This window comes from Scylla paramamosain, chromosome 38 (genome assembly GCF_035594125.1).
Source record: "Scylla paramamosain isolate STU-SP2022 chromosome 38, ASM3559412v1, whole genome shotgun sequence".
NCBI lineage: Eukaryota > Metazoa > Arthropoda > Malacostraca > Decapoda > Portunidae > Scylla > Scylla paramamosain.
In genome coordinates this window covers 4,002,247-4,029,590 of record NC_087188.1, presented here as the reverse complement: position 1 = coordinate 4,029,590, position 27,344 = coordinate 4,002,247, and the positions used below count along the sequence as shown (strand labels likewise).

The 27,344-nt window shown below is 41.8% G+C and overlaps 1 protein-coding gene across 6 annotated transcripts in view; it reads left to right on the top strand.

The window, feature by feature from the left end:
- LOC135091611 (tRNA-dihydrouridine(20a/20b) synthase [NAD(P)+]-like) overlaps window positions 1-26,397 on the top strand; it is a 202,055-nt gene extending 175,658 nt beyond the window's left edge. For all 6 annotated transcript variants that reach the window (XM_063989372.1, XM_063989376.1, XM_063989374.1 and 3 more), the window contains one exon: window positions 21,867-26,397. The gene's annotated coding sequence lies outside the window, so the exon portion shown is untranslated. The remainder of the gene's footprint in view (window positions 1-21,866) is intronic.
- The last annotated feature ends 947 nt before the right edge of the window (window positions 26,398-27,344 follow it).

Sequence of the window (27,344 nt, the reverse complement as noted above, 5' to 3'; positions counted from 1 at the left end):
TTCTTTGTGTGTTATGTTTGTATTTTGTGCCACAATTTCCACTTTTTTTTTTTTCTAAAGTAGCTAGTGTGAAATAAGGATCACAAGAGGAAAAAAATACTGCTTAGTGTAAGTTACACACACACACACACACACACACACACATACACACTGGGGCTTCTTAAACCTTTTAATCTGTAAAGCCAGTATTGAGGCTCACTTCAAATCTCCTACTTTCTCCTGAGTCTGTTTTGTTTATATTGGTAAGTTAACATTTCATGCATCTAGTCCTGCTATTGGCTCTTCATTTCTACCAACTGATGCAGCCAGCTGGTCATAGATGCATGCAACATATGCATTACTCAAGTTGCCAGATGTCACAGAAGGATCCCATCTATCTTTTGTCACTCTCATGGCTACTTAACATATGTCTGTTCACTAGGCTTAGCAGTTTAGGGTCAATATGAATTAAGGAAATGAATATTGAGTGAGTAATTCTGTAAGAACATGAAGTCAATATTTTTATGCAAAATTTAAATAGTGTTATGGAAGATCCCTTAACTTAGTGTATGGTGATACATTAGATACCACACATGCACAACAAATTTAACTTGTAAATGTAACACTGCATGTAACACTGGTGTGGCCAAATAATTTTGTGGATGTTGTTTGAAAGAGACACAGAGTTAGTTAGTTGGAAAAAAAGGATGAAATATTATGTATGCATTTACACCCTGTGTACGTTATGTTGAACTCCCCCGCTGTTACCCAGGATGGGGCCACAGGCACAGGGCAAGTCAGTAGTAGCTGGGTGCCAGTAAAGATACCTGTGTATCAGCAGTCTGTCTTTCACCTTGTTCAGACATCTCACTTGGCTCAGTGAATTTACCCTGGACTTACTACCCCAGAATGCTGCTGCAAAAAAACCCTGTGGCTATCATCCCTCGCAGCCTCTTGCCTGTTGTGATTGAGGCAAGGTGGACAATAGCTGCACAACAGCAAGCCATTACACAGCTCCAGGCCAGCCTTGCTGGGCTGCAAGCATGTGGCATAGCACAGCTTCTGCCTTGGGTGCCCCTGGCATCAATTCCAGGGAAGTGTGAGCTCAAGATGCCACCTGTCACCTTCATGTCATGGAGAAGATCAGTAGAGTGCTGATTGTTGCTATGCAGGTGGTCACAGCAGGATGTGGTCCACCACATTCAGCTTCTGTGCATCCCTGCCCTTAACATGCTGTGGATGTCAGGTTCTTCATCAGTAAGTGAGCCACCATGACACCTAAGATTACACTCAACATCATCAACATGCTCATCTCACTTCCATCGCAGTGGTCCAACTTCTTTGCTGTGGAATAAAGGTGAGGTGAAAATGTTAGTGAGTACTTCATTTAGTGAATGATTGTGCTTCTGAGTGACCACAGTGCAGTATAGACCTGTCTACATGCTACTGAGACAGCTCGTTGACAACCTCAGGGATACAGCTCTAAAACAGCATGTGTATGAGTTGGGCAACTCCATTACCAGTGTTGATGCCTTTAGAGAGTTGTGTTGCACTCACAAGGCCACCCAACGAGTCGCCACAAGGGATGCTTCAGAGGATGCTGCTGCTCACATGTTTGGCAGCGTGCTCATCAAGGAGGGGATGACAAGGGACGCTACAGCCACCCTCCCCACCCTGCCCACCACCCAGGCCTCCACCACCCAGGCCTCCACCACCACAGCAAACTGACCACACCTGACACAGCCTTGTGGTAACTGTGGTCTCTCTCATGCCCCTGGGAGTGCCACCTGTTCAGCCATGAAGGTCATGTCTCAGCTGCAAGAAGCTGGGGCATTTCAACCAGTATTGCTGGAGCACCAAATGCACCACAGCCAGGAGGGCGTTGGACCATCCTTTGTCCAATGCGGTAGCCTCTACAGGCAAGCACAGCCCCAGCCACCCAACCATGGAAGTTGTGAACTCACATGGTAGCACCAGCTCCTTCGCGGTAGCTGTCGCTGACATAGGGGTGCAGGTGTGCATGGCTGATCCTTCCCTGCTATCCAGTCATCACATTAAGCTTGTGATGCTGTGGTGAGTCACTGGTCTACATGATGTGGCCAAACCTGCCCTTCAAGTGCCTTGGCTCAGTGGCATACAGCATCACCCTGGGCAACCACACCACAAGGCAAGACATTTACTTTCTACGATTGGCAGGGAGCTTCTTCCTGTCATTAGAGGCATGCAGAGTGCTGGGGCTGGTGCCCAAAAACTTCCCTCATCACCTTTCGGCAGCAGCACCAACATTGGCTGTGGTAGAGGCGGGGAATGGACCACACAAGTTACCACCCAGGCCAGCGTCACCACCCTTCCCACCCATGGAGGAACATGCCAGGCAGCTTAAGCGGTGGCTGCTCTGCCATTTCTCATCCACCTCGTTCAACACTGCAAGGTCACTGCTGCCTGTAATGAAGGGCAAGCCACACCACATCCACCTGACCCCTGGTGCGACTCCACAAGCCTACCACACACCAGCCCATGTACCCAGACATTAAGAGGATGCAGTATATGACGAGGATGTCAGGCACAGTGTCATCGAGCCGGTGCCAACTGGAGAGCCCATGGAGTGGTGTGCCTGCATTGTCATGGTGGTCAAGAAGTCCAGTCAGCCATGATGCACTGTGGATTAGCAGCACCTCGTGCCAAAGGGAGACCCATCATATGCCAGTGCCCTTTGATATGATGTCAGCCATCCCCAAGCACTCATTCAAAACAGCAGCCAATTCCTAATGGGGCTACCACCAAGTGGAGCTTGATCAAGAAAGCTGCTGCCTTACCACATTCATCATGCCACAGGGCATATTCAGATACTGTTGCACCCCAATGGGCCACTGCTCTGCTGGTCACGCCTACATGAAGCGCTTTGATGATGCCATCCAGGGAATACCAAGGAAGCAAAAGTGTGTGGATGACACTCTCTTATTTGACAGCAGCATGGAGATGGCATATTGACAAACCTATGAAAGACCTATGAAAGACGTCACTCTCAAACCTGAAAAGTTCCAGTTCGCATGGAGGGAGATGGACTTCTTGGGATTCGGACTCAGCTGGGACAACTATAAACCCACCAGTGAATGCCTCACAGCCATACGTAGCTTTCAGATGCCAGACAAGCCCTCTGTGACAGACATCCAGTCATGGTATGGATTCATTAATCAGCTCACACCATTCCTCACCACTGTACTCATTATGAACAGCTTCAGGGAGTTGCTAAAGAAGTCTATGGGGAAGCATGTGTATTGGGATGAGCAGCTGCACAAAAAATTTCACTAGGGTTAGGACACCATGTGCCAGGTAGCCAAAAAATGGGGGCTGGTATACTACGACAGATCCTGTCCCACTGCAGCTGTCTCTGACTGGAGCTGAGATGGTATCAACTTTGTCATCTTGCAGCAATACTGTGAATGCTTGTATGCTGCTGCTACCTCATACTGCTGCAAGGTAGGATGGCACCTGGCACTGTGCAGAAGCTACCACCTCACCTTCGCTGAGGCTGGCTATGCTGCAGTGGCTCTGGCTGTGGTGCTGTGCCTTAAGAAAGCCAGGTTATTTCTGCTGGGGTGCTCTAACCTCATTATCATCACTGACCATCATCCCCTTGTCAAGCTGCTGAGCAATAGGGCACTCACAGAGGTGGCCAACCATAGACTGAAAGAGCAGATGCTGCACTTCTGCTTCTAAGTATGGTACCTGCCTGGGAAAAGCAATACTACAACAGAGTTCCTCTCCCATTATCCAGCTCTTGAGACATCTCCCAGCAAGAACATAGACAGAGAGGTAGCTGCAGCTATTGCAGCAGGGGTGGGACATGAACAACACATCGTTGACAAGGCGGATGTGAGGCAGGCAGCAACAGAAGATACAGTCGACCAGATGTTACTGACCATTGTTCTAGAGGATGACTGGCACCAGCACAAGGCACAGGAAGTAGCATGCTTATGCTCCTTCTATGGGGTGAGAGACAAACTGGCATTGGGGCAGGACTTTATCATGTACACTGAGCAGGGGTGTGTGCAACTGGTTGTCCCTAAGTCACTACACCAGCAGGTGGCTGAAAACCTTCACACCAGTCACCAAGGGCTGGATGCTATGCTCTAGAGGGCAAAGCAGTGCATATACTGGCTGGGAATGGAGGGAAACTTACAGCAGCAATGACGAGCATCTGGCAAGTGTGAGATGCATTCCCCTTCTCGGCCCACAGAGACTCTGATCATCGCTTTGTCCATCAAGTACCCATTCCAGTAATCTGTGGTGGATATTAAGAGGAGGAGGCAGTAGACACCTGCCGAAATGATAATTACTCCCAGTGAGGTCTAAAGCACTGTTCAGGGGGTGCTGTGAACTTATCATTAGACCCAGCTGTGACCTCACTGAACATTTCCCTTTGTGTCTCACAACACAAGGGGGCAGTCACAGCCTGTCCTCTAAGGACAACTCTCTTCCTCCACACAAAACTACAAGCACCTAATAACACACACACCCTTCACTCAAAAATTTTAAAATCATCATGGCGACTCCTACACCAGCCTCGGAGTCCCAATCTGGGGAGGGGACCATAAATGTCCCCAGGTCAGACTGCCTTTCTGTCGACGACCCTAAGTGTCTTGACACCCCCCTCAACTTTTTCTTCATTAACTTCTGCAACATTCGCAGTCTAAGATCTAATTTTCAATCTGTAGAACACCACCTCTCCTCTTCTAAACCTCATCTTCTTTTCCTCACTGAAACTCAGGTGTCTGAGGCAACTGACAGTAGCCCCTTTTCTGTTCCCTCCTACTTTCTCTATTCTCATTTTCGATCCAAAGCTGGATGCTGCGTTTATGTGCACAATGACTTAACCTGCTCTCGTGCCCACGCTCTTGAATCTTCCAAGTTTTCTACCATCTGGCTACGACTACAGAGTCACTCTCATACTAAATTTATCTGTGCTGTATACCTCTCACCTAACTCCTCTGACTATAAGAAATTCTTTGACTACTTAACTTCCAAAGTGGAGCACATTCTGACTCTCTTCCCTTTTGCAGAGATCTCCATTCTTGGAGACTTCAATGTTCACCACCAGCTTTGACTTTCCTCTCCGTTCACTGACCATCCTGGTGAACTAGCCTACAACTTTGCTATCCTCCATGACCTAGAGCAATTGGTGCAACACTCTACTCGTATTCCTGACCATCTTAGAGATACGCCCAACATTCTTGACCTTTTCCTGACCTCTAATCCTTCTGCTTATGCTGTCACCCTTTCTTCTCTGCTGGGCTCCTCCGATCGCAATCTCATATCTTTATCTTGTCCTATCACTCCAATCCCTCCTCAGGATCCCCCTAAGCGAAGGTGCCTCTGGCATTTTGCCTCTGGTAGTTGGGGGGACCTGAGGAGGGATTTTGCTGATTTTCCTTGGAATGACTACTGCTTCCGTGTCAGAGACCCGTCTTTGTGTGCTGAGCGCATAACAGAGGTGATAGTGCAGTGTTTCTCAACCTTTGTTGGTTGGCGGCGCACTAAAGACATGTTTTTAATTTGGCGACGCACCATCTCTTTAATTTCATAATTAATTAACCTTTTACTCTTTCACGGACGGTGTGTTAACCATAATATCTCAGTTACACAATATTATTGATGAAATAATAGGTGCAAATAAACAGCAGGAAACAGTGTGTACTGTAAATAAACTATTACTAAAAAAAATACATACCTTATCAATGAGACACCTGTGCCTGCCTGGATTTACATATCCTCTCTATGTTGGGAGGGACAGCTGACAGACACACTCTCATTTCCTCTTCAACAGAGAGCAAGTTACATCTTTTCTTAGTTTTTATATTTGTTAGTGCTGAAAATCCCAGTTAACACAAATATGAGGTTGAAAACTGCAAGAGTATTTTCTGGGCCTTTTTTGAAATATGTGGGTATTGTTTTTCCATTTCAATCCAAAAGCTTTCTAATTACATTTCCATATATTGCAGTCTTAATGTGCGGTCATTTCGGATATCAATTAGTTCCTCTTCTTCTTGAGTGCTAAGTTGAGGCTTGTGTAAGGGATCGAGCACGAATGGATTTCTCAGCCAATCATAACTTTCAGTAGATATATTTGGGAAGTATTTTTCAATGCTCCTTTCTAGGCTTGTAAGGTGGTCTGTAATGAGTGGAACAATGTCTGTGTTGTTTGCTGCAGCAGTCTTTTGAAACATGTCAATATTACCTTCACTTGACCTGTCTTTCCAAACCTTGATTTTTTCTTTCACTGACTGCATTTTATCAGTGCATGTTAACATATTTTCATTTCTCCCTTGCATACTTACATTCACCTTGTTCAAATGCTCAAATATATCTGCCAAATAACATAATTTTGCATTCCAAATTTCGTCAGCCAGTAATTCGCAGAATTCTGTTTTCTCTTCAAGAGCAAAGAAAAGAAGAATTTCCTCTCTTAGTTCATGCACACGGGATAACACTCTGCCTCTTGACAACCACCGAACTTCCGTGTGGAGGAGAAGACCTTCGTGGGCAGATCCCATTTCTTCACAAAGACTGGAAAATAATCTTGACTGCTTTGGTCTACTTTTAATAAAGTTCACCATTTTCACGACATTATCAAGAACAAATTTTAAATCTTGTCCAAGTGTTTTAGCAACAAGAGCTTCACGGTGCAAGAAACAATGTGTGGTAATCAGAAATGGATTTTCCTTCTTCACTAAAGACACAAAACCCTTTACTGACCCCACCATTGATGGACAACCATCTGTGCAAATTCCTACACATAATTTCCATGTTAAGTCCATTTCTACCAAATATTCTGTCACTGTAGAAAATATTTCCTGTCCTGTTGTTTGACTTAGTTCTTTGTAGCACAAGAATTGCTCGGTTATTTTCTTATCATCAATGAAACGGATGAACACAAGTAACTGAGGTTTCCCTCCAATATCTGTTGATTTGTCCACTTGTAAGGCAAACATTTTATCTTTCACCAGTTCACACACACTTTTCTCAATGTCAGATGACATATCCTTGATTCGTCTGCCAATCGTATCGTTTGAGAGAGGAATTTTTTTCACTTCTTTTTCAGCCTCATCCCCAATCAAAGTTTTCACTACAGAACAGCAAGCTGGAAGAAAATAGGATTCTGCAATTGAATGGGGTTTCATTTGTTTTACTGTTTGTTCTGCTACTAAATAGCTTGCTTTCTGTGCCTTTTCTGCTACCTTCACTTTTTTCTCAAACCCAAGACTTTGTTGTTTGTTTTCTTTCAAGAGTCTCTTAAAGTAATCTATAGGTTTCTGTGTCAGGTGACGATGCTTAGTTGATAAATGTCTCTTCATTTTCTGTGGAGTCATAGATTCATTTGATAACTCCAAGCCACAAACAACACATTTTGGTTTAGGGCCATTTTCGCTATCACAGCAAGTGAATCCAAGTCCAAGGTAACTCTCGTTATACATGCGAAATGACTTGCTGCGGCTACTTTTGCTGGTACCTGTCATTGTTTTAACTGATCTCAAGCCCGTCATATCACTTTTTCTGCTCGGACCCGCACAGCTGTACTCACTTTCAACTCTCACTTCATTTTCTTCACTTTCCACGATATGGCCTGGACGAGACGTCTCACTTTCACCAGGTTTTACTGTTACGTCACCATCAGTGCCTTCGACACATGTACGCTTTGACTTAATAATGTCCTCTGCAACTTCTTCTTTTTCTTCAGCACATTTACGCTTTTTTATGAGGTATTTCTCCATTTTTAAGCCTCGTTGAGCAACGAATGCAGTACGGCACTACGCGTTACGGGGAGTCAACTGTAGCACTGAGACCCCTTGGTCCTGGCCCTGGAGCTGCCTACCCAATGTTCTCGTTATATGTTGCCATATTAATTGTTACTAAAGGTTCACGCAAATCACATCATATATTCCATCTTGTATACAACCAACTGGTATGCATATGCTCAGTTTGTACACACATCTAAAATTTTTCACATGAACGTGTAAATAAGTAAAATAAGACAAGTGATATGGCAACTCAGGAATGCCAGCTGACTGCAGCTCTGATGGACGGGTACAGGACGTGTCCGAGTACTCGTGGCGCACCTATGTGATCCCCGCGGCGCACAGGTTGAGAAACACTGTGATAGTGTCTGGCATGGAGGCATACATTCCTCACTCTTTTTCTCGTCCTAAACCTTCTAAACCTTGGTTTAACACAGCTTGTTCTCGTGCTATACATGATAGAGAGGTGGCCCACAAAAGGTACTTAAGCCTTCCATCACCAGATTCTCATGCACTTTATATTTCTGCCCGGAACCATGCCAAGTCTGTTCTCCAACTAGCCAAAAACTCCTTCATTAACAGAAAATGTCAAAACCTTTCAAAATCTAACTCCCGTCGTAATTTCTGGCATCTAGCCAAAAATATCTCCAATAACTTTCCTTCTTCTTCTTTCCTTCGTCTATTTCAACCAGATGGCACCACTGCTATCACATCTATTTCTAAAGCTGAACTCTTTGCTAAAACCTTTGTTAAAAACTCTACCTTGGATGATTCTGGGCTTGTTCCTCCGTCTCCTCCACCCTCAGACTACTTCATGCCACCTATTAAAATTCTTCACAATGATGTTTTCCATGCCCTCGCTGGCCTAAACCCTCAGAAGGCTTATGGACCTGATGGGGTCCCTCCTATTGTTCTCCGAAACTGTGCCTCCGTGCTTGCACCTTGCCTAGTCAAACTCTTTCAGCTCTGTCTGTCAACATCTACCTTTCCTTCTTGCTGGAAGTTTGCCTACATTCAACCTGTTCCTAAAAAGGATGACCGTTCTAATCCCTCAAACTAATGTCCTATTGCTTTAATTTCCTGCCTATCTAAAGTTTTTGAATCTATCCTCAACAGGAAGATTCATAAACATCTATCACTTCACAACCTTCTATCTGATCGCCAGTATGGGTTTCGTCAAGGCCGCTCTACTGGTGATCTTCTGGCTTTCCTTACTGAGTCTTGGTCATCCTCTTTTAGAGATTTTGGTGAAACTTTTGCTGTTGCCTTGGACATATCAAAAGCTTTTGATAGAGTCTGGCACAAAGCTTTGATTTCCAAACTACCCTCCTACGGTTTCTATCCTTCTCTCTGTAACTTCATCTCAAGTTTCCTTTCTGACCGTTCTATTGCTGCTGTGGTAGACGGTCACTGTTCTTCTCCTAAATCTATTAACAGTGGTGTTCCTCAGGGTTCTGTCCTGTCACCCACTCTCTTCTTATTATTCATTAATGATCTAAACCAAACTTCTTGTCCTATCCACTCCTACGCTGATGATACCACCCTGCACTTTTCCACGTCTTTTCATAGACATCCAACCCTTCAGGAGGTAAACATATCACGCAGGGAAGCCACAGAATGCCTGACTTCTGATCTTTCTAAAAGAGCAAACTTGGTATTGTTCAATGCCTCAAAAACTCAATTCCTCCATCTATCAACTCGACACAACCTTCCAGACAACTATCCCCTCTTCTTCAATAACACTCAACTGTCCCCCTCTTCTACACTGAACATCCTCGGTCTGTCCTTTACTTATAATCTGAACTGGAAACTTCACATCTCATCTCTAGCTAAAACAGCTTCTATGAAGTTAGGTGTTCTGAGATGTCTCCACCAGTTTTTCTCACCCCCCCAGCTGCTAACTCTGTACAGGGGCCTTATCCGTCCATGTATGGAGTATGCTTCACATGTCTGGGGGGGTTCCACTCATACTGCTCTTCTAAACAGGGTGGAATCAAAAGCTTTTCGTCTCATCAACTCCTCTCCTCTAACTGACTGTCTTCAGCCGCTCTCTCACCGCCGCAATGTTGCATATCTAGCTGTCTTCTACCGCTATTTTCATGCTAACTACTCTTCTGATCTTGATAACTGCATCCTATCCTTCTCTCTGTAACTTCATCTCAAGTTTCCTTTCTGACCGTTCTATTGCTGCTGTGGTAGACGGTCACTGTTCTTCTCCTAAATCTATTAACAGTGGTGTTCCTCAGGGTTCTCTCCTGTCACCCACTCTCTTCTTATTAATCATTAATGATCTTCTAAACCAAACTTCTTGTCCTATCAACTCCTATGCTGATGATACCACACTGCACTTTTCCACGTCTTTTCATAGACGTCCAACCCTTCAGGAGGTAAACATATCACGCGGGGAAGCCACAGAACGCCTGACTTCTGATCTTCCTAAAATTTCTGATTGGGGCAGAGCAATCTTGGTATTGTTCAATGCCTCAAAAACTCAATTCCTCCATCTATCAACTCGACACAACCTTCCAGACAACTATCCCCACTTCTTCAATGACACTCAACTGTCCCCCTCTTCTACACTGAACATCCTCGGTTTGTCCTTTACTTATAATCTGAACTGGAAACTTCACATTTCACCTCTAGCTAAAACAGCTTCTATGAAGTTAGGTGTTCTGAGACGTCTCCGCCAGTTTTTCTCACCCCCCCAGCTGCTAACTCTGTACAAAGACCTTATCCGTCCATGTATGGAGTATGCTTCACATGTCTGGGGGGGTTCCACTCATACTGCTCTTCTAGACAGGGTGGAATCAAAAGCTTTTCGTCTCATCAACTCCTCTCCTCTAACTGACTGTCTTCAGCCCCTCTCTCACCACCGCAATGTTGCATATTTAGCTGTCTTCTACCACTATTATCATGCCAACTACTCTTCTGATCTTGCTAACTGCATGCCTCCCCTCCTTCCGTGGCCTCGCTGCACAAGACTTTCTTCTTTCTCTCACCCCTATTCTGTCCACCTCTCTAACGCAAGAGTTAACCAGTATTCTCAATAATTCATCCCTTTCTCTGGTAAACTCTGGAACTCCCTGCCTGCTTCTGTATTTCCACCTTCCTATGACTTGAATTCCTTCAAGAGGGAGGTTTCAAGACACTTAATTTTTGACCACTGCTTTGACCCTTTTATGGGACTGGCATTTCAGTGGGCATTTTTTTTATTAGATTTTTGTTGCCCTTGGCCAGTATCCTTCCTATATAAGAAAAAAAAAATGCCTCCCCTCCTTCCGCAGCCTCGCTGCACAAGACTTTCTTCTTTTTCTCACCCCTATTCTGTCCACCTCTCTAACGCAAGAGTTAACCAGTATTCTCAATCATTCATCCCTTTCTCTAGTAAACTCTGGAACTCCCTGCCTGCTTCTGTATTTCCACCTTCCTATGATTTGAATTCCTTCAAGAGGGAGGTTTCAAGACACTTATCCATCAATTTTTGACCACTGCTTTGACCCTTTTATGGGACTGGCATTTCAGTGGGCATTTTTTTTATTAGATTTTTGTTGCCCTTGGCCAGTGTCCTTCCTACATAAAAAGAAAAAAAAAACGGTCCAGCAAGAGGGACAGATGTACATGGTGTATGCAGACTGGTACACTGGAGTTGGCCTGTTTCCCACACAGCACTTCATCTCAGAAAATCAAAGCCCAGCTTCAGTCATACTTTGCCCTTTGGGGGAGGACCCAGAACAAGTATCCATGGATGGGGGCACAAATTTTACAAATGATGAGATGGTGGAGTTCTTCAGAGTGTGGTGGGTGTCAGTTCATCTGTCATCAACCCATTACCTCCAATCAAATGGTAGGGCAGAACCTGTTGTCAAAATCGGCAAGAGATTTGTGCCCTGGGGCACCCTGGGCAGCAACAGCATGGCTCTGGCAACACTCCAGTACCTCAACATGCTCCTGAGGGATATAAACAAGTTGCCATCCCAGCTTGCAACAAGCAGACAGCTGCATGATGGGATGCCTACAGAATGATGGCACCTGATTGTGGACCAGCAGTGGGGCAGGACTCTCTGCAGATGCGAGGTGCAGATAGGTGAGGACAGGGACTTGCAAGTGTCTGGCAGCACACCCAGAAATTTACTACCACTGACACCCAGTATGTGTATGCAGAACCAGGTAACAAAGCTGTGGGACAGAATGGGCCTGGTTGTGAAAGCAAAACCCTACCAGCAGTACATAGTGAGGCTCTTTGGGAGTGGTTGCTTCACTCTCAGAAACAGGAAACACCTCAGGCCACATCACTCCCCTTGGCTCCGGGAGGAGGTGGAACAGGTATGCATGACAAGCAGATCGTGGCAACCCACACTGCATCACACCAGCCCTCAGCCATCACACCACAACCCCGCACATCCCACAGAGAGTCAAAGTGGCCACAGTGGCTTGATGATTATATATAATGTATATGTCCAGCATTCTGTGCAGTGATTGAATTATTACAAAAACATTGTTACATATATGTATGTGTTGAATTGAGATGTTTCACATTTGAGGGAAAGATGTATGGTATATGTATTTACACCCTGTGTATGATATGTTGGTCTCCCCCTGCTGTTACCCAGGATGGGCCTGCAGGTAAAGGGTGAGTCAGTTGTAGCTGGATGCCAATAAAGATAGCTGTGTGTCAGCAGCTTGTCTTTCACCCTGTTTAGACATCTCACATATACCAGTGGGCATATCTACCCCTGGCATCATATACCCAAGGGACACAACTTGAGATGGCAGAAGCAGAGCCTGAGAAAAATATGTAACTGATGAATGTAGTTGTTATAAAGGTGCGTTAATGTGGAGCGTAAAAATTATAAGGTCATCATAACTTACTTTGGTAAGTGTGTGATGATTGGAGTTCTTCCTTGGCTTTGTTGACCAGCTTTGCATGTGGACGTGTGGCTGACAGTGTGACAATCCCAGTATTCACACTGAATTCACAGTTGGGGATGGTTAACCCCTTCAATACAATGATGCCCATGTAGGCGTCACAGTTGGATTTTATTTTAGTTGTCAAAAAGCGATTCCGTATCCTGCCATGACTTGTCTTGACAGTCTCAGTAATATGTCTTTGAGGTTCTGTTTCTCCTCCCATCTTCCTTGTTCCCATCAGTCATGTAAATGAGTTATCCCATGCCCCACCCTCTGTCCAGAATTAGGAAGTCTCAATGGCAGAGCCTTACATCATAGTTTCCACCTATGGTCCTTCCCTTATCTCCCATATCTCCCTATCCTTCTCTTTATCCTATATCCCTTTCCAACAGGGGAGAGAGACTGGAGGGGGTACAGTTCCCCTTGTTCCCTTGTTCATTCCTTGCCCTCTTACTCTTCTCTCCCACCCTCCTTCTCTCTCTCTCTCTCTCTCTCTCTCTCTCTCTCTCTCTCTCTCTCTCTCTCTCTCTCTCTCTCTCTCTCTCTCTCTCTCTCTCTCTCTCTCTCTCTCTCTCTCTTCTCCCTTGACTGTCAGTTAAGGGAGAAGGGAGTAATACCTCACTATCTCCCCCTCATTCATTCCTTGTTATTTTTGCTTCACCCTTTCTCACTCTTTCTCACTCATATAATTCCACTTTCATTTACAATCAGTCACGTTCTATTTAGCAAACCTCAGGATTGTTCTTACTTTCACAGAGAGAGAGAGAGACAGTCAGAGAGAGGCAGAGGCAAAGAGAGAGAAAAGGGGGAGGAGGGCAGGGAATGGGAAGAGAGAGACAGATCTCCAATTTAGGTGGGGTAGGCTGAGTTTACTATCTGTGTATGCATGATGACACCATTAGTAGTAAATGTGACTGATACTTGTCAAAGCAGCACGAAACTTGGGGTGATAATGTGCAAAACTCGGAATAATAAAAATGTGTGAAACTCTGGAGGGTAGTGTAGAAAAACTAAACCATGGAGTTAAAAGACTGCGTGTGTTGGTGAAAAAATAAAGCAGTGAGGGACAGAAGGATGTTTCTCACTAATCACATGGTGGTGGGACACCCCAAAATGTTTGATAACACCTTACATAGTATCAAGAGACAAAGGTGATATTCTCAGCTTACAGCAACAACTAAAAAATCAAACATTTTTGGGCAGCCTACCAACGTGTTTGGTGAAGCACATCCTTGCATCCCTCATCACTCCATTTCTTCACCAATGCACTTACAGTCTTCTCACTGCAATAATATAAGGCTTACTTTTTCTATTTGTTTCACCACTCTAGTGAATCTCTAACACTTGTATTACATAATCATGGTCTGTATATTTTCTAAGCATCATACATCACCACAGTACAACACTTTTTGTTAGCTGAAGCAAGGAGTGGTCACAAAAGATAACTTTCCCTTATGTTGATATGTCAAACACTGAATCTTGTTAATCTATGCTTTCAAAAACATATGAGGGACAAACCTAAGTAGCCATGTAGTTATATACTCGCAGGAGATTTTTTCAGGCCGAGGAAGAGCAAGTTGCCACATTGTGCAATGTAACACACGTTGGTAGGAGTTCTAATCACAAATGTCGCTGACTGTACTTGTACTAATAGGGAGACCCCTTTACAGGGAGGAGGCAGTAGGCACCTGCCAAAATGATAATTACTCCCAGTGAGGTCTAAAGCACTGGATCAAGGGGTGCTGTGAATTTATCATTAAACCCAGCTGTGACCTCACTGAACGTTTCCCTTTGTGTCTCACAACACAAAGTCACATCCTGCCCTCTAAAGACAACTCTCTTTCTCCACACAAAACTACAAGCACCTAATAACATACACACCCTTCACTCAAAATTTCAAAACTATCATGGTGACACCTACACCAGCCTTGGAGTGTCCCCAAGTCAAACTGCCTTTCTGACAATGACCTTAAGTGTCTTCACGCCCCCCTCAACTTCTCTTCATTAACTTCTGCAACATTTGTGGTCTAAGATCTATTTTTTAATCTGTAGAACACCACCTCTCCTCTTCTAAACTTCATCTTCTCTTCCTCACTGAAACTCAGGTGTCTGAGGCAACTGACAGTAGCCCCTTTTCTGTCCTCTCCTACCTTTTCTATCCTCATTTTCAATCCAAAGCTCGATGTTGCGTTTATGTGTGCATCGACTTAACCTGCTCTCGCGCCCACGCTCTTTAATCTAATGAGTTTTCCACCATTTGGCTATGACTAGAGTCACTCTCAAACTAAATTTATCTGTGCTGTATACCTCTCACCTAACTCCTCTGACTATAAGAAATTCTTTGACTTCTTAACTTCCAAAGTGGAGCACATTCTGACTCTCTTCCCTTTTCCAGAGATCTCCATTTTTGGAGACTTTAATGTTCACCACCAGCTTTGACTTTCCTCTCCCTTCACTGACCATCCTGGTGAACTAGCCTTCAACTTTGCTATTCTCCATGACCTAGAGCAATTGGTGCACCATGCTACTCATATTCCTGACTGTCATGGAGATACACCCAACATTCTTGACCTTTTCCTGACCTCTAATCCTTCTGCTTATGCTGTCACCCTCTCTTCTCCATTGGGTTCCTCCATTCACAATCTCATATCTGTATCTTGTCCTATCGCTCCAATCCCTCCGCAGGATCCCCCTAAGTGAAGGTGCCTCTGGCATTTTGCCGCTGCTAGTTGGAAGGACCTGAGGAGATATTTTGCTGATTTTCCTTGGAATGACTACTGCTTCCATGGCAGAGACCCATCTCTGTGTGCCAAACTCATAACAGAGGTGATAGTGTCTGGCATGAAGGTGTACATTCCTCACTCTTTTTCTTGACCTAAACCTTCCAAACCTTGGTTTAACACAGCTTGTTCTCGTGCCCACAAAAGGTAGTTAAGCCTTCCATCACCAGAATCTCATGCACTTTATATTTCTGTCCAGAACCATGTTCTGTTCTCCAACTAACCAAAAACTCCTTCATTAACAGAAAGTGTCAAAATCTTTCAAGATCTAACTCCCCTCATGACTTCTGACATCTAACTGAAAATATCTCCAATAACTTTGCTTCGTCTTCTTTCCCACCTTTATTTCAACCAGATGGCACCAATACTATTACATCTATTTCTAAAGCTGAACTCTTTGCTCAAATCTTTGCTAAAAACTCTACCATGGAAGATTCAGGGCTTGTTCCTCCCTCTCCTCTGCCCCCTGACTACTTCATGCTACCTATTAAAATTCTTTGCAATGATGTTTTCCATGCCCTCGCTGGCCTAAACCCTCGGAAGGCTTATGGACCTGATGGGTTACCTCTTATTGTTCACCGAAACTGTGCCTCTGTGCTTGCACCTTGCCTAGTCAAACTCTTTCAGCTCTGTCAATCAACATCTACCTTTTCTTCTTGCTGGAACTTTGCCTACATTCAGCCTGTTCCAAAAAAGGGTGACCATTTTAATCCCTCAAACTACCATCCAATTGCTTCAATTTCCTGCCTATCTAAAGTTTTTGAGTCTGTCCTCAACAGGAAGATTCTTAAACATCTATCACTTCACAGCCTTTTGTCTGATCACCAGTGAGGGTTCCATCAAGGCCGCTCTACTGGTGATCTCCTGGCTTTCCATACTGAGTCTTGGTCATCCTCTTTTAGAGATTTTGGTGAAACTTTTGTTATTGCCTTGGATATATCAAAAGCTTTTGATAGAGTCTGGCACAAAGCGTTGATTTCCAAACTACCCTCCTACGGCTTCTATCCTTCTCTCTGTAACTTCATCTCAAGTTTCCTTTATGACTGTTCTATTGCTGCTGTGGTAGACAGTCACTGTTCTTCTCCTAAATCTATTAACAGTGGTGTTCCTCAGGGTTCTGTCACCCACTCTCTTTTTATTATTCCTCAGTGACCCTATAAACTAAACTTTTTGTCCTATCCACTCCTACGATGATGATACCACCCTGCACCTTTCCACGTCTTTTCATAGATGTCCAATCCTTCAGGAAGTAAACATTTCACAGAGAGAAGCCACAGAACGCCTGATTTCTGATCTTTCTAAAATTTCTGATTGGGATAGAGCAAACTTGGTATTGTTCAGTGCCTCAAAAACTCAATTCCTCCATCTATCAACTCGACACAACCTTCCAGACAACTATCCCCTCTTCTTCAATGACACTCAACTATCCCCCTCTTCTACACTGAACATTTTTGGTCGGTCCTTTACTTATAATCTGAACTGGAAATTTCACATATCATCTTTAGCTAAAACAGCTTCTATGAAGTTAGGCGTTCTGAGACATCTCCACCAAATTTCTCACCCCCAGCCGCTAATTCTGTACAAGGGCCTTATCCATCCATATATAGAGTATGGTTCACATATCTGGGGGGGATTCCACTCAAACCATTCTTCTAGATAGGATGGAATCAAAAGCTTTTCGTCACATCAATGCCTCTCCTCTAACTGACTGTCTTCAGCCCGTCTCTCATCACTGCAATGTTACATCTCTAGCTGTCTTCTACCACTGTTTTCATGCTAACTGCTCTTCTGATCTTGCTAACTGCATGCCTCCCCTTTTCCTGTGGCCTTGCTGCACAAGTTTCTTGTTTCTCTCACTCCTATTCTGTCCACCTCTCTAATGCAAGAGTTAACCAGTATTCTCAGTCATTCATGCCTTTCTCTGGTAAACTCTGGAACTCCCTGCCTGCTTCTGTATTTCCAGTTTCCTATGACTTGAATTCCTTGAAGAGGGGAGGTTTCAAGACACTTACCCTTCAGTTTTTGACTACTGCTTTGGACCCTTTTCTGGGACTGGCATCTCAGTGGGCTTTTTTTTTTTTTATTGGATTCTTGTTGCTCATGGCCAGTGTCCCTGCTACATAAAAAAATAAAATAGATAATATATATATATATATATATATATATATATATATATATATATATATATATATATATATATATATATATATATATATATATATATATATATATATATATATATATATATATATATATATATATATATATATATTCTTTACAGTCCCAGCAAAAACCTAGGGACTTAATTGAAATGGGATGCAAGGGTACACATGATCATGCAAAGCTGGGCAGCACAGCCCAGGAAAAACTCCAGTCATTGCAACACTTACCGAGGAAGGTAAGTTGCAATGGTCTTACAATTCTTGTCATTGCACTCTTACCAAGGAAGCTAAGTTGCAATGGTCTTATAATTCTTCTACAGCTGTGCTGCCCAGCAGCATGACTACTCATAGCCTCATCCCCAACTGGGAATTTACATTACATTCAGTCAAATCAAAGAAAAATCCATAAACACAAATACACAATTACTGCTTTCCTGTATTTGAATTCAGACTTTTTGATCAAATGTACCTAAATGCAAAATGATCTTGTTATAAAATTCCTGTCTCCAATCTTTTTCTTTCTTTATGCTTTCCCAGGCCATTCCTGCTTTGAATACTTTAGCGCTAAGTGCTGACCACATGAAACAAATCTTCAGTAATACCAGATTCTCTTATTATATCTCTAACCCATCTAGTAATTGTGGCCTTAAATGCATGATTAATAAGGCCTCCTGGTTGTTAACCAAAACTTTGTCTGGTCTGGTCTGACTTGCAATTTATTAGTCAGCTGTAAGTAAATTCTAATGGTATTAACAATACATAATTTCTTGTCCAGTGGAATTATAATGAAAACTTTCCTGTAAATGATGCCTGATATTGGATGTTTTTAGTGGATCACCAATCTTAAAAATTATTATATCTTTAGAAAGCAACATATTCCTTATTTCTAAACAATCATGGTTTGCAACCTTTGTCCAGATAACATCATAATCAAAGTTTCCACCTCCTTCAACAAGGTTGATAAGACAATTTGTCTTTGTTTTCTGAAGCTTTGAATATGTTCAAAATAAAGTCAGGATTTCATGTGATGTCACATCTAGGCAAATGAGAATGCTGTTTTGCTACTGACCTCATAAACAAACACACTACCTCATTTTGACTTTCAGTAATTAGCTGATCTGGCTGCATTGAGGCTACTAAAGCTGTATCCAGAGCCATCTGTCTTTAATTATTAAATAAACTGAGTAAGTGATCCAATAGTTTATTTAAAAGGGGCAAGAATCAATCAACTTTCTCTCACAAACAAAACTCATTTCATACTTTGATATGCCCCCAATATGCCAAAAGTGTTTTCTCATTCCATGCTTTAAACAGAAAATTTGTAACCCCATCTAAAAGTCCTGAACTGTGAAAATATTCCCCAACAAAAGCTATACTGCCAATTGTAAATTTCTCATTGGATGGATCTGATGTGGATCTTGATGCAGGTATAATCATTTGCCTAGAGGTTGAGGTGTTCTTTCCATCAGACAGAGAGCCTCTGCAAACCATAGTTGAGTTCACCACACTGGAAGTATTGCTAATATTGATGCCTTTTCCTTCTTCAATTTACAAATGATGTCTTTTATGATCCTAAAGGGAGAGATAATATAAAGAAAAGAACCATTATTTCATGGAATTGATGAAGCAACTGTACCTAAAACCTCAGAATCTGGCCTCCAAAAATAGAAAAGGGCAACTGCATGTTAATGTGAGTTGCAAACAGATTGACAGAGAATTTTCCATAAATCTTACAAATACCTTGAAAAAAATGTTAGGTATTAATCTCCATTCTTTATTGAATACCTTCTCATGTAAAGCCAAATCTGCTGCCACATTCAGAGAATCGTGAATGAATTCAGCTGATAATTCTCTCTCTTTCAAGAGCACATTCAAAAATTTTCTCAACTACATCAGCAAATTTCATAATTGTTAATGTTTGCTATAACTGTTTTATTATCTGATTTTATTTGAACATGTTTCCAGATCACATCATGGAAAAGAGCCTTAAGGCCAAGAAGAACAGATTTAAGCTCAAAATTGTAATTGTAATGCTTCCAGTGACCTAAGGCAAGAATGAATGTTATTTATGCACCATCCTATGAAGAAGTTTGCCCTTTCATCCAAAAATAGTAAATCATCAAAATCACCACATTTGTTTTTGTGTGCATCATTTCTTAAAACTTCTAAATATTTATATTTCAAAGGTGCCCAAGGTACTGCTTCTCTTGCTGCAACCACATTGCCAGTGAAACCAGCTAAATCTCTAATTGTAATTTCATTCTTTTGTAATAATTGGAATCCTAATCTTTTGATCTTGTCTGATTCTCTTTGGTGAGTTGTATTGTCATATTTGTAGAATTTATTATAAAATCCAAGAACTTTATTTCATGACTGGGCACAGATTCTGACTTCTCCAAATCAATGGTGAAACGTAATTGATCCAATGTTGAGGTAATGTACTTTACATCTATTAATTTTTCCTGTGCATTTGCTGTCACCAGGCAATCATCTATGTAAATCATTGTCAAAATTCCAAAGGTCTGAAAATGTGAAAAAGGTATTTTCAATAACTTTGTAAAAACTCTAGGTGATGAAGAAAATCCCTGAGGTAAACAGGTAAACCGAAAAAGTTTTCCATTCCATTTAAATTTCTACCTGGCCCAATCCTTTTCACAAACTGATACTGGAAAATATGCATGTTTTAAGTCAGTGGATGGAAAGAAACAATCTTTTGTAACTAAATGTAAAACACTCTTAAGGGTTGCCATCCTGAAATGAACATTCCACATACAAGAGTTTCCATCTTGAAATGAACATTCCACATACTCATTCAAACTTTTCAGGTTAAGAATAATCCTAACACTGCCATCCTTCTTCTGCCTAGGAAAAATATGTGAGCAAAAACCTGAGGAAACATCATGAGCTTCCTCAACCGTGTGTACATGAATAAAGCTAGCCATGGTGATATCAACGCTTTGTTTATCATCATTAGAAAAATGTAATGGAGGAGGTTTACAGCTTTGTGAAGGGAAGTCATTAAATGAAAACAAATTTCTTCCCTGAACTGCATCTCTTATCTATGGGTCACTGGACAGTTCTTCCCAAAGCTGGAGGGAATATTTCCAACCTTCAAGCAGTCGACATCTTAATTTAACCCTACTATGTGTAAGAAATTGTTTTCTGGGGAAGAGACAGTAACTTGCGTGACAAAAATGCACGCTTTTTGACAACATGTGTCATGTAAGGCAAAGTATTATGGTGCAAGGTATTCAAAATTGAGAATAAAATAATAGTAATAATTATACATACCACCCTGAACAGGGATTTTGAGGAATTTACAAAACACAGGCAGCCACACAGTCGCCTTGAGCAAGTACCTTGAAACCGAAGCAGCCCTGATATCTTCCACTGTTACTGTCACATTCCATGCGTGTTTCATAGAGCATATAATGATGACATCAACAATCCTATGTCCTCCACACCACTGTGCAGCTCAAGACACCCCAGAAAACCACCATATGTAATAACAAGTTGCAATGCTATTTGATGGCCAGCAGGAAAAGGCCATGTCTGAACAACTAGAAGCACACACCAAATACTGAATACTGGGATCATGCCATCAGTCATGTGTGATGTCACTGCTGGGCAGCACAACTGTTGAACAGTTAGTGTAACAGTTAGGGAGATAGGCTTGCTTGGTGTAACTAATGGGAGGGTCAGTGAGGTGCAGGGAGGTTTTAAGAAAAAAGGCAAGATTGTTGTATAAATCATTGCTGGGTGCGATAATGAAAAAAAATCAATAATGATAACCATTTCGGCGATAAATGATAATCAATAATTGGCGATAAATTCATCACCCAATAACCAATAACCAATAAATCAATAAACCCAAAATACTGATACTAGCAATAACAAAATTAATATTTTGAATAAAAAAGTTGATAAATCCAAATCTCTATTTTTTTTTTTTTTTTCTATCTTAGAAAACTTTAAAAAAATCTTAGAATAAATTCAAATTTAATATCTATCCTGTCTCTTCACTAATGAAAATACTGTAAAATAGCTACATTTGGGTTTGAAAGTTTAAAATTTCACCATGCTCATGTTCCAAAACTAAAAGTATTGGCAATACCAATGAACTGATAAGTTGGGGAAAATATTTATTGCATAACTCATATTTTTATACTATCGACACTCTTTCAGGTGTTTTCTTTCACAGTTAGATCTACCTGTCATTGTTTATTTTTCATGTATTTCAGTTACCAGTGTTACTGAATGCTGCACCAGAGGTCGGAGTCCCGCATCACTCATGACCAGTGCATCATCAAACAGGTGAGCAGCATTACCAGCACCAGCCAGACCCAATCATATTATGACAGCACAGAATTTCTTATATAATTTTGATACAAAAAAAAGTTGTAGACTTTCTTCTTATGTAAGAAGGCCACTGGCCAAGGGGAATAAAAATTTCTTTAAAAAAATGCCCTCTCCAAAACCAGCTCCCAAAGTAAGATGAAATAGAATGATCAAATAACAGGATAATTGCCTTGAAACTCTTGAGAGTCCAAGTCATAGGAAGGAGGAAATACTGATACATGAAGGGAATTCCAGAGTTTACCAGAGAAAGGGATAAATGACTGAGAATACTGGTTAACTTTTCCATCAGAGAGATGGACAGAACAGGGGTGAAGGAAAGAAGAGTCTTATGCAGTGAGTCCGAGGGTGGAGGAGAAGCATAGAGTTATCAAAATCAGAAGAGCAGTTAGCATGAAAATAGCAGAAGATAAGCAAGAGATGCAACATTACAGTACTGAGAGAGAGACTGAATACAGTTAGAGGAGAGGAGTTGATATGACAAAAAGCTTTTCATTCCATTATCTAAAAGAGCAGTATGAGTGGAACCCCCCCCCATACATGTGAAGCATACTCCATACATGGACTGATAAGGCCCAATTACAGTGTTAACAGCTTGGGCAGTGAGAAAAATTGGCAGAGATACTCATAACATCTAACTTCATAAAAGCTGTTTTAGCTAGAGATGAAATGTGAAGTTTCCAGTATAGATTATAAGTAAGTATCAGACATTGAATGTGCAGTGTAAAAGAGGGGAACAGTTGAGTGTCATTGGAGAAGAGAGGATAGTTATCTGGAAGGTTGTGTCCAGTTGATAGATGGATGAATTGAGTTTTTTGAGGTATTGAACAATACTAAGTTTGCTCTGCCCCAATCAGAAATTTTAGAGAAGTCAGGCATTCAGTGGGTTCCCTCCATAAGATGTTTACTTCTTGAACAGTTAGACATCTTCAAAAAGTCATGGAAAACTGCAGGGTGGTATCATCAATGGAGGAGTGGATAGGACAGGAAGTTTGGTTCAGCAGATCATTGATGAATAATAGGAAGAGAGTGGCTGACAGGACAGAACCCTGAGGAACACCACTGTCAATAGATTTAGGAGAACAGTGACTGTCTACCACAGCAGCAATAGAATGGTCAGAAAGGAAACTTGAGATGAAATTATAGACATAAGGATAGAAGCTGTAGGAGGGTGGTTTGGAAATCAAGGATTTGTGCCAGACTCTATCAAAAACTTTTGATATGTTTAAGGCAAGAGCAAAAGTTTCACCAAAATCCCTATAAGAGGATGATTAAGAGTCAGTAAGAAAAGCCAGATCAGTAAAGCTATCTCAGCAGAACCAATACTAGTGATCAGATAGAAGGTTGTGAAGTGATAGATGTTTAAAAATCTTCCTGTTGAGGATAAAGGATAGAGGCAGAAAATTAAAGTATGTAGTAGGACATTAATTTGAGAAATTAGACCAGTCACCTTTTTTTATGAACAGACTAAATGTAGACAAACTTCCAGCAAGAAGGAAAGGTAGATATTGGTAGAATTGAAAAGATTTAGATTAAGCAAGGCACTACCATGGAGGCACAGTTTCAGAGAACAATAGGAAGGACCCCATCAGGTCCATAAGCTTTTCAAGGGTTAAGGCCAGTGAGGGCATGGAAAATATCAGTGAAGGATCTTAATAAGTAGGATGAAGTAGTCAGAGTGTGGAGGAAAGGGAAGAACAAGCCCTGAATCATCTAAGGGAGAGTTTTAAAGCAAATGTTTGAGTGAAGACTTCAGCTTCAGAAATAGATAAGATGGCAGTGGTGCCATCAGGTTGAAGTAAAGGAAGGAAAGATGAAGAAGCAAAATTATTGGAGGTGTTTTTGGCTAGGTGCCCTAAATCACAAGGGAAGTTAGATCTTGAAAGATATTGACACTTTATTAATGAAGGAGTTATTGGTTAGTTGGAGAACAGACTTGACATGATTCTGGACAGAATTATAAAGTGCATGAGATTCAGATGACAAAAGACTCAGGTACCTTTTATGGGCAACCTCTATTGTGTATAGTATGAGGACAGGCTGTGTTAAACCAAGGTTTGGAAGGTTTAAGTCGAAAGAAGGAGTGAGAAATATGTGCCTCCTTGCTGAGCACTGTCATCTCTGTTATGCACTCAGCACAGAGATGGGTCTCTGACTCGGAAGCAGTAGTCATTTCAAGGAATATCTGAATAATACCTCCTCAAATCCTACCATTTAGCAGAGGCAAAATGCCAGAGATACCTCTGCTTTTTGGGAACCTGACTGGAGTGATAGGACAAGATACAGATATGAGATTGTGATCGGAGGAGCCCAATGGAGAAGATAGGGTGATAGCATAAGCAGGAGGATTAGAGGTTAGGAAAAGGTAAGAAATGATGACTGTCGAAATGGGACATTTCCTTGCTAGGAATCTTGAAAAGAGAAGGCCAAGAAAAAGACAACCCGTCTGTGTAGTGCGCTTCTAATGTCTCTCTCAACACTTCACAAAACCCGCACAACATCATGTTGTGCTACAGTTCACATCAGCTTCATGTGTTTACCCAAAATACAGAAATAAATATAACAATGTCCTTTTACCCCTAGAAATACTCACTTAAGACATTATAAATGGTACAATAAATGTCAATACCAAAGCTGAAGAAATGTTGGAACCTGAAAGGAAAACGGCGTCAGCTGATTCTATCTAAGGCCTAACTAAGCTAAACGGAAGCCAAATATACTAATGACTATATAATATTCGACATCCTCCCCACCATAAGGGGCGAAGCAACTTATCCAAACAAATACCTCGTACAATAAGTATCTAACATCATACCATATCATACCATAACCCAATAGTTCCCATAAACAAACACAACACATGACCTACCACCATACATAATAAATGTACAACTTATAAATCTAATCTGTGAGGCCTTTTAACGAGCCGACCCCTTGAAGTATAAACAGCTACCTCCTCCTCCTCCTCCTCCTCCTCAGGATCACAATCTTGTACAGAGTCATCATTAGCTACACTTGAAGTTACATCATCTTGTACTGCCTGATCATGAAGTACTGGTTGAGGAGTTATCACATCAGTGTCTAAATGAGGATTTATCTCTAAATCATGCAGGGTTTGAATAGTCCGGTTGAAAATGCCTTTTCCTGTCTTAACATCAACACTGCGAATCACACCGTCTCTACCGGGATACACATTAACAATCACACCCATGGGCCACCGTTGTCTGGGTACATTGTCTCCTCTAATGAGTACAACACTACCAACATCCACTTTACATTTCTGGTTGAAACCTTTTACTACAGGGGGCAAATTAGCTATATAATCTTCTCTCCACACCTTCCAAAAATGTTCCAACCTCTGATTTCTTATATTCTTTCTAATGTACAAGTCTTCAGGGCTTATAATAGGGGATTCATCAACATCAGAAGGTGTACATGTGCTGTTCCTACCAAGAATAAAGTGTGATGGAGTTAGATAATGATCAAAATCTGGGTCATCACTCACAAAGGTCAATGGTCGAGAGTTAATGCACGACTCAATTTCTATAAGAATTGTTTCTAACTCAGACTGGCTTACATACTTAACTCCCAAAGACTTCCTTAAAGCTAGCTTGACTGAACCAATGAGCCTCTCAAACCACCCGCCCCACCATGGGGACCTTGGTACATTAAACTTCCACCTTGGGGCTAGATGACCAAACACCTTCTGTACTTCTGTGGAGGCTGCAACAAATGTTTTTGCATTGTCGGAATAGAAAACATTAGGAATCCCTCTACGAGCAACAAATCTCCTTATGGCCCGCATACAATCGACCAATGACATGGACTCTGTGAGTTCTAGATGTACAGCTCTAATAACAGCACAGGTAAAAAGTAACACATACAATTTTTTCCCTGGATGATCAGCACTAAATAAAGGGCCAGTGAAATCTAAACCTGTAACTGCAAACGGAGGTGCAGGGTTGACTCGCAGGTCAGGTAAAGGGGCAACAGGTTGACTGCAAGGACGGCTGTCGTGCCTCCGACAACTCAAACACTCTCTAACCACCGTCTTTGCCATTCTTCTTAACCCAATCACCCAAAAACTAGTTCTTAATGATGACACAATGCTGTTTACACCTGCATGCTTCATGAACTTATGTTGAAATTGTACTAACAACTTAGAAAAGTGACCCTTAGGAAGAATGATGGGATGTTTTGAGTTATAACCCAGACTAGAAAATTGTAATCTACCCTTGATTCTTAGAATACCCTCTTGATCAAGAAATGGGTTTAATTTGCTTAGCTTGGAATGCTTAGGAAGAGACCGCTCACTGGATATGGCTTTGATTTCATCTGGGAAGGCTTGTCTCTGCTCTACATAGATTAATTTTAATTCGGCAAACTCTAGTTCTTCAGTTGTAAATCTACAAGTTTCCAACTCACATCCCAACCTTTTACTTTTACAATTATTTATGAATCTCAAAACATACCCAACAATTCTTAGTGACTTAGCAAGATCATTATATCTCTCAAGGTCAAAAATGGGTGTCCTAGTCTGAACAGCTAAACATGCTAAATTATTCTCAAGTACAACATTCACAGTGTTAATGCTGGCAGTTAAAGCATCTCTTTCCTGGACTCTAAATGTGGGGTCAGACAAATACTTAGGACCGCTAAACCACAGATCATTTCCAAGAAGGCTCTCTGCTAGTAACCCTCGGGTTATCAAGTCGACAGGATTTTCTGTCCCCTTGCAATGATACCAGTTACTTGGAGGTGTCAGGTGCTGAATCTCTCTAACTCTGTTGTTGACATATACATCCTTTAAACTTGGATCATTCCTTATCCATCCCAATGCAATAGTGGAATCAGTCCAACACGTCACTTGGGTCTTAATCTTAAGATACAGAGCCTTCTTCACAAACACCACCAATCTGGCACAAAGCAATGCTCCCAACAGTTCTAGCTTAGGCAGGGTTAATTTCTTGATTGGTGCCACTCTACTCTTGGATACAACCAATGAAGTGTTACATGCACTGTCAAGACATAGCCTTAGGTATACACACGCCCCATAACCTTTTTCCGAGGCATCCCCAAACCCATGAATCTCAATAAACTCAATACTTTTCCAAGGTACATGGAGAAAATAATGTCTACCTATAACTAATGGACTCAAATGTCTGGTACTCCTTACCCATTTTTCAAATCTTACTTCTAAATCTTGTGACAACTTGTCATCCCAGGACACACCTGACTTCCAAATATCTTGGAAAAGTATCTTAGCATACATGGTAAATGGGCTGATAAATCCACATGGATCAAAAATCTTAGCTATTAAACTTAATACTGTCCTCTTGGTACATGCTAATTCCAAAGGGAAA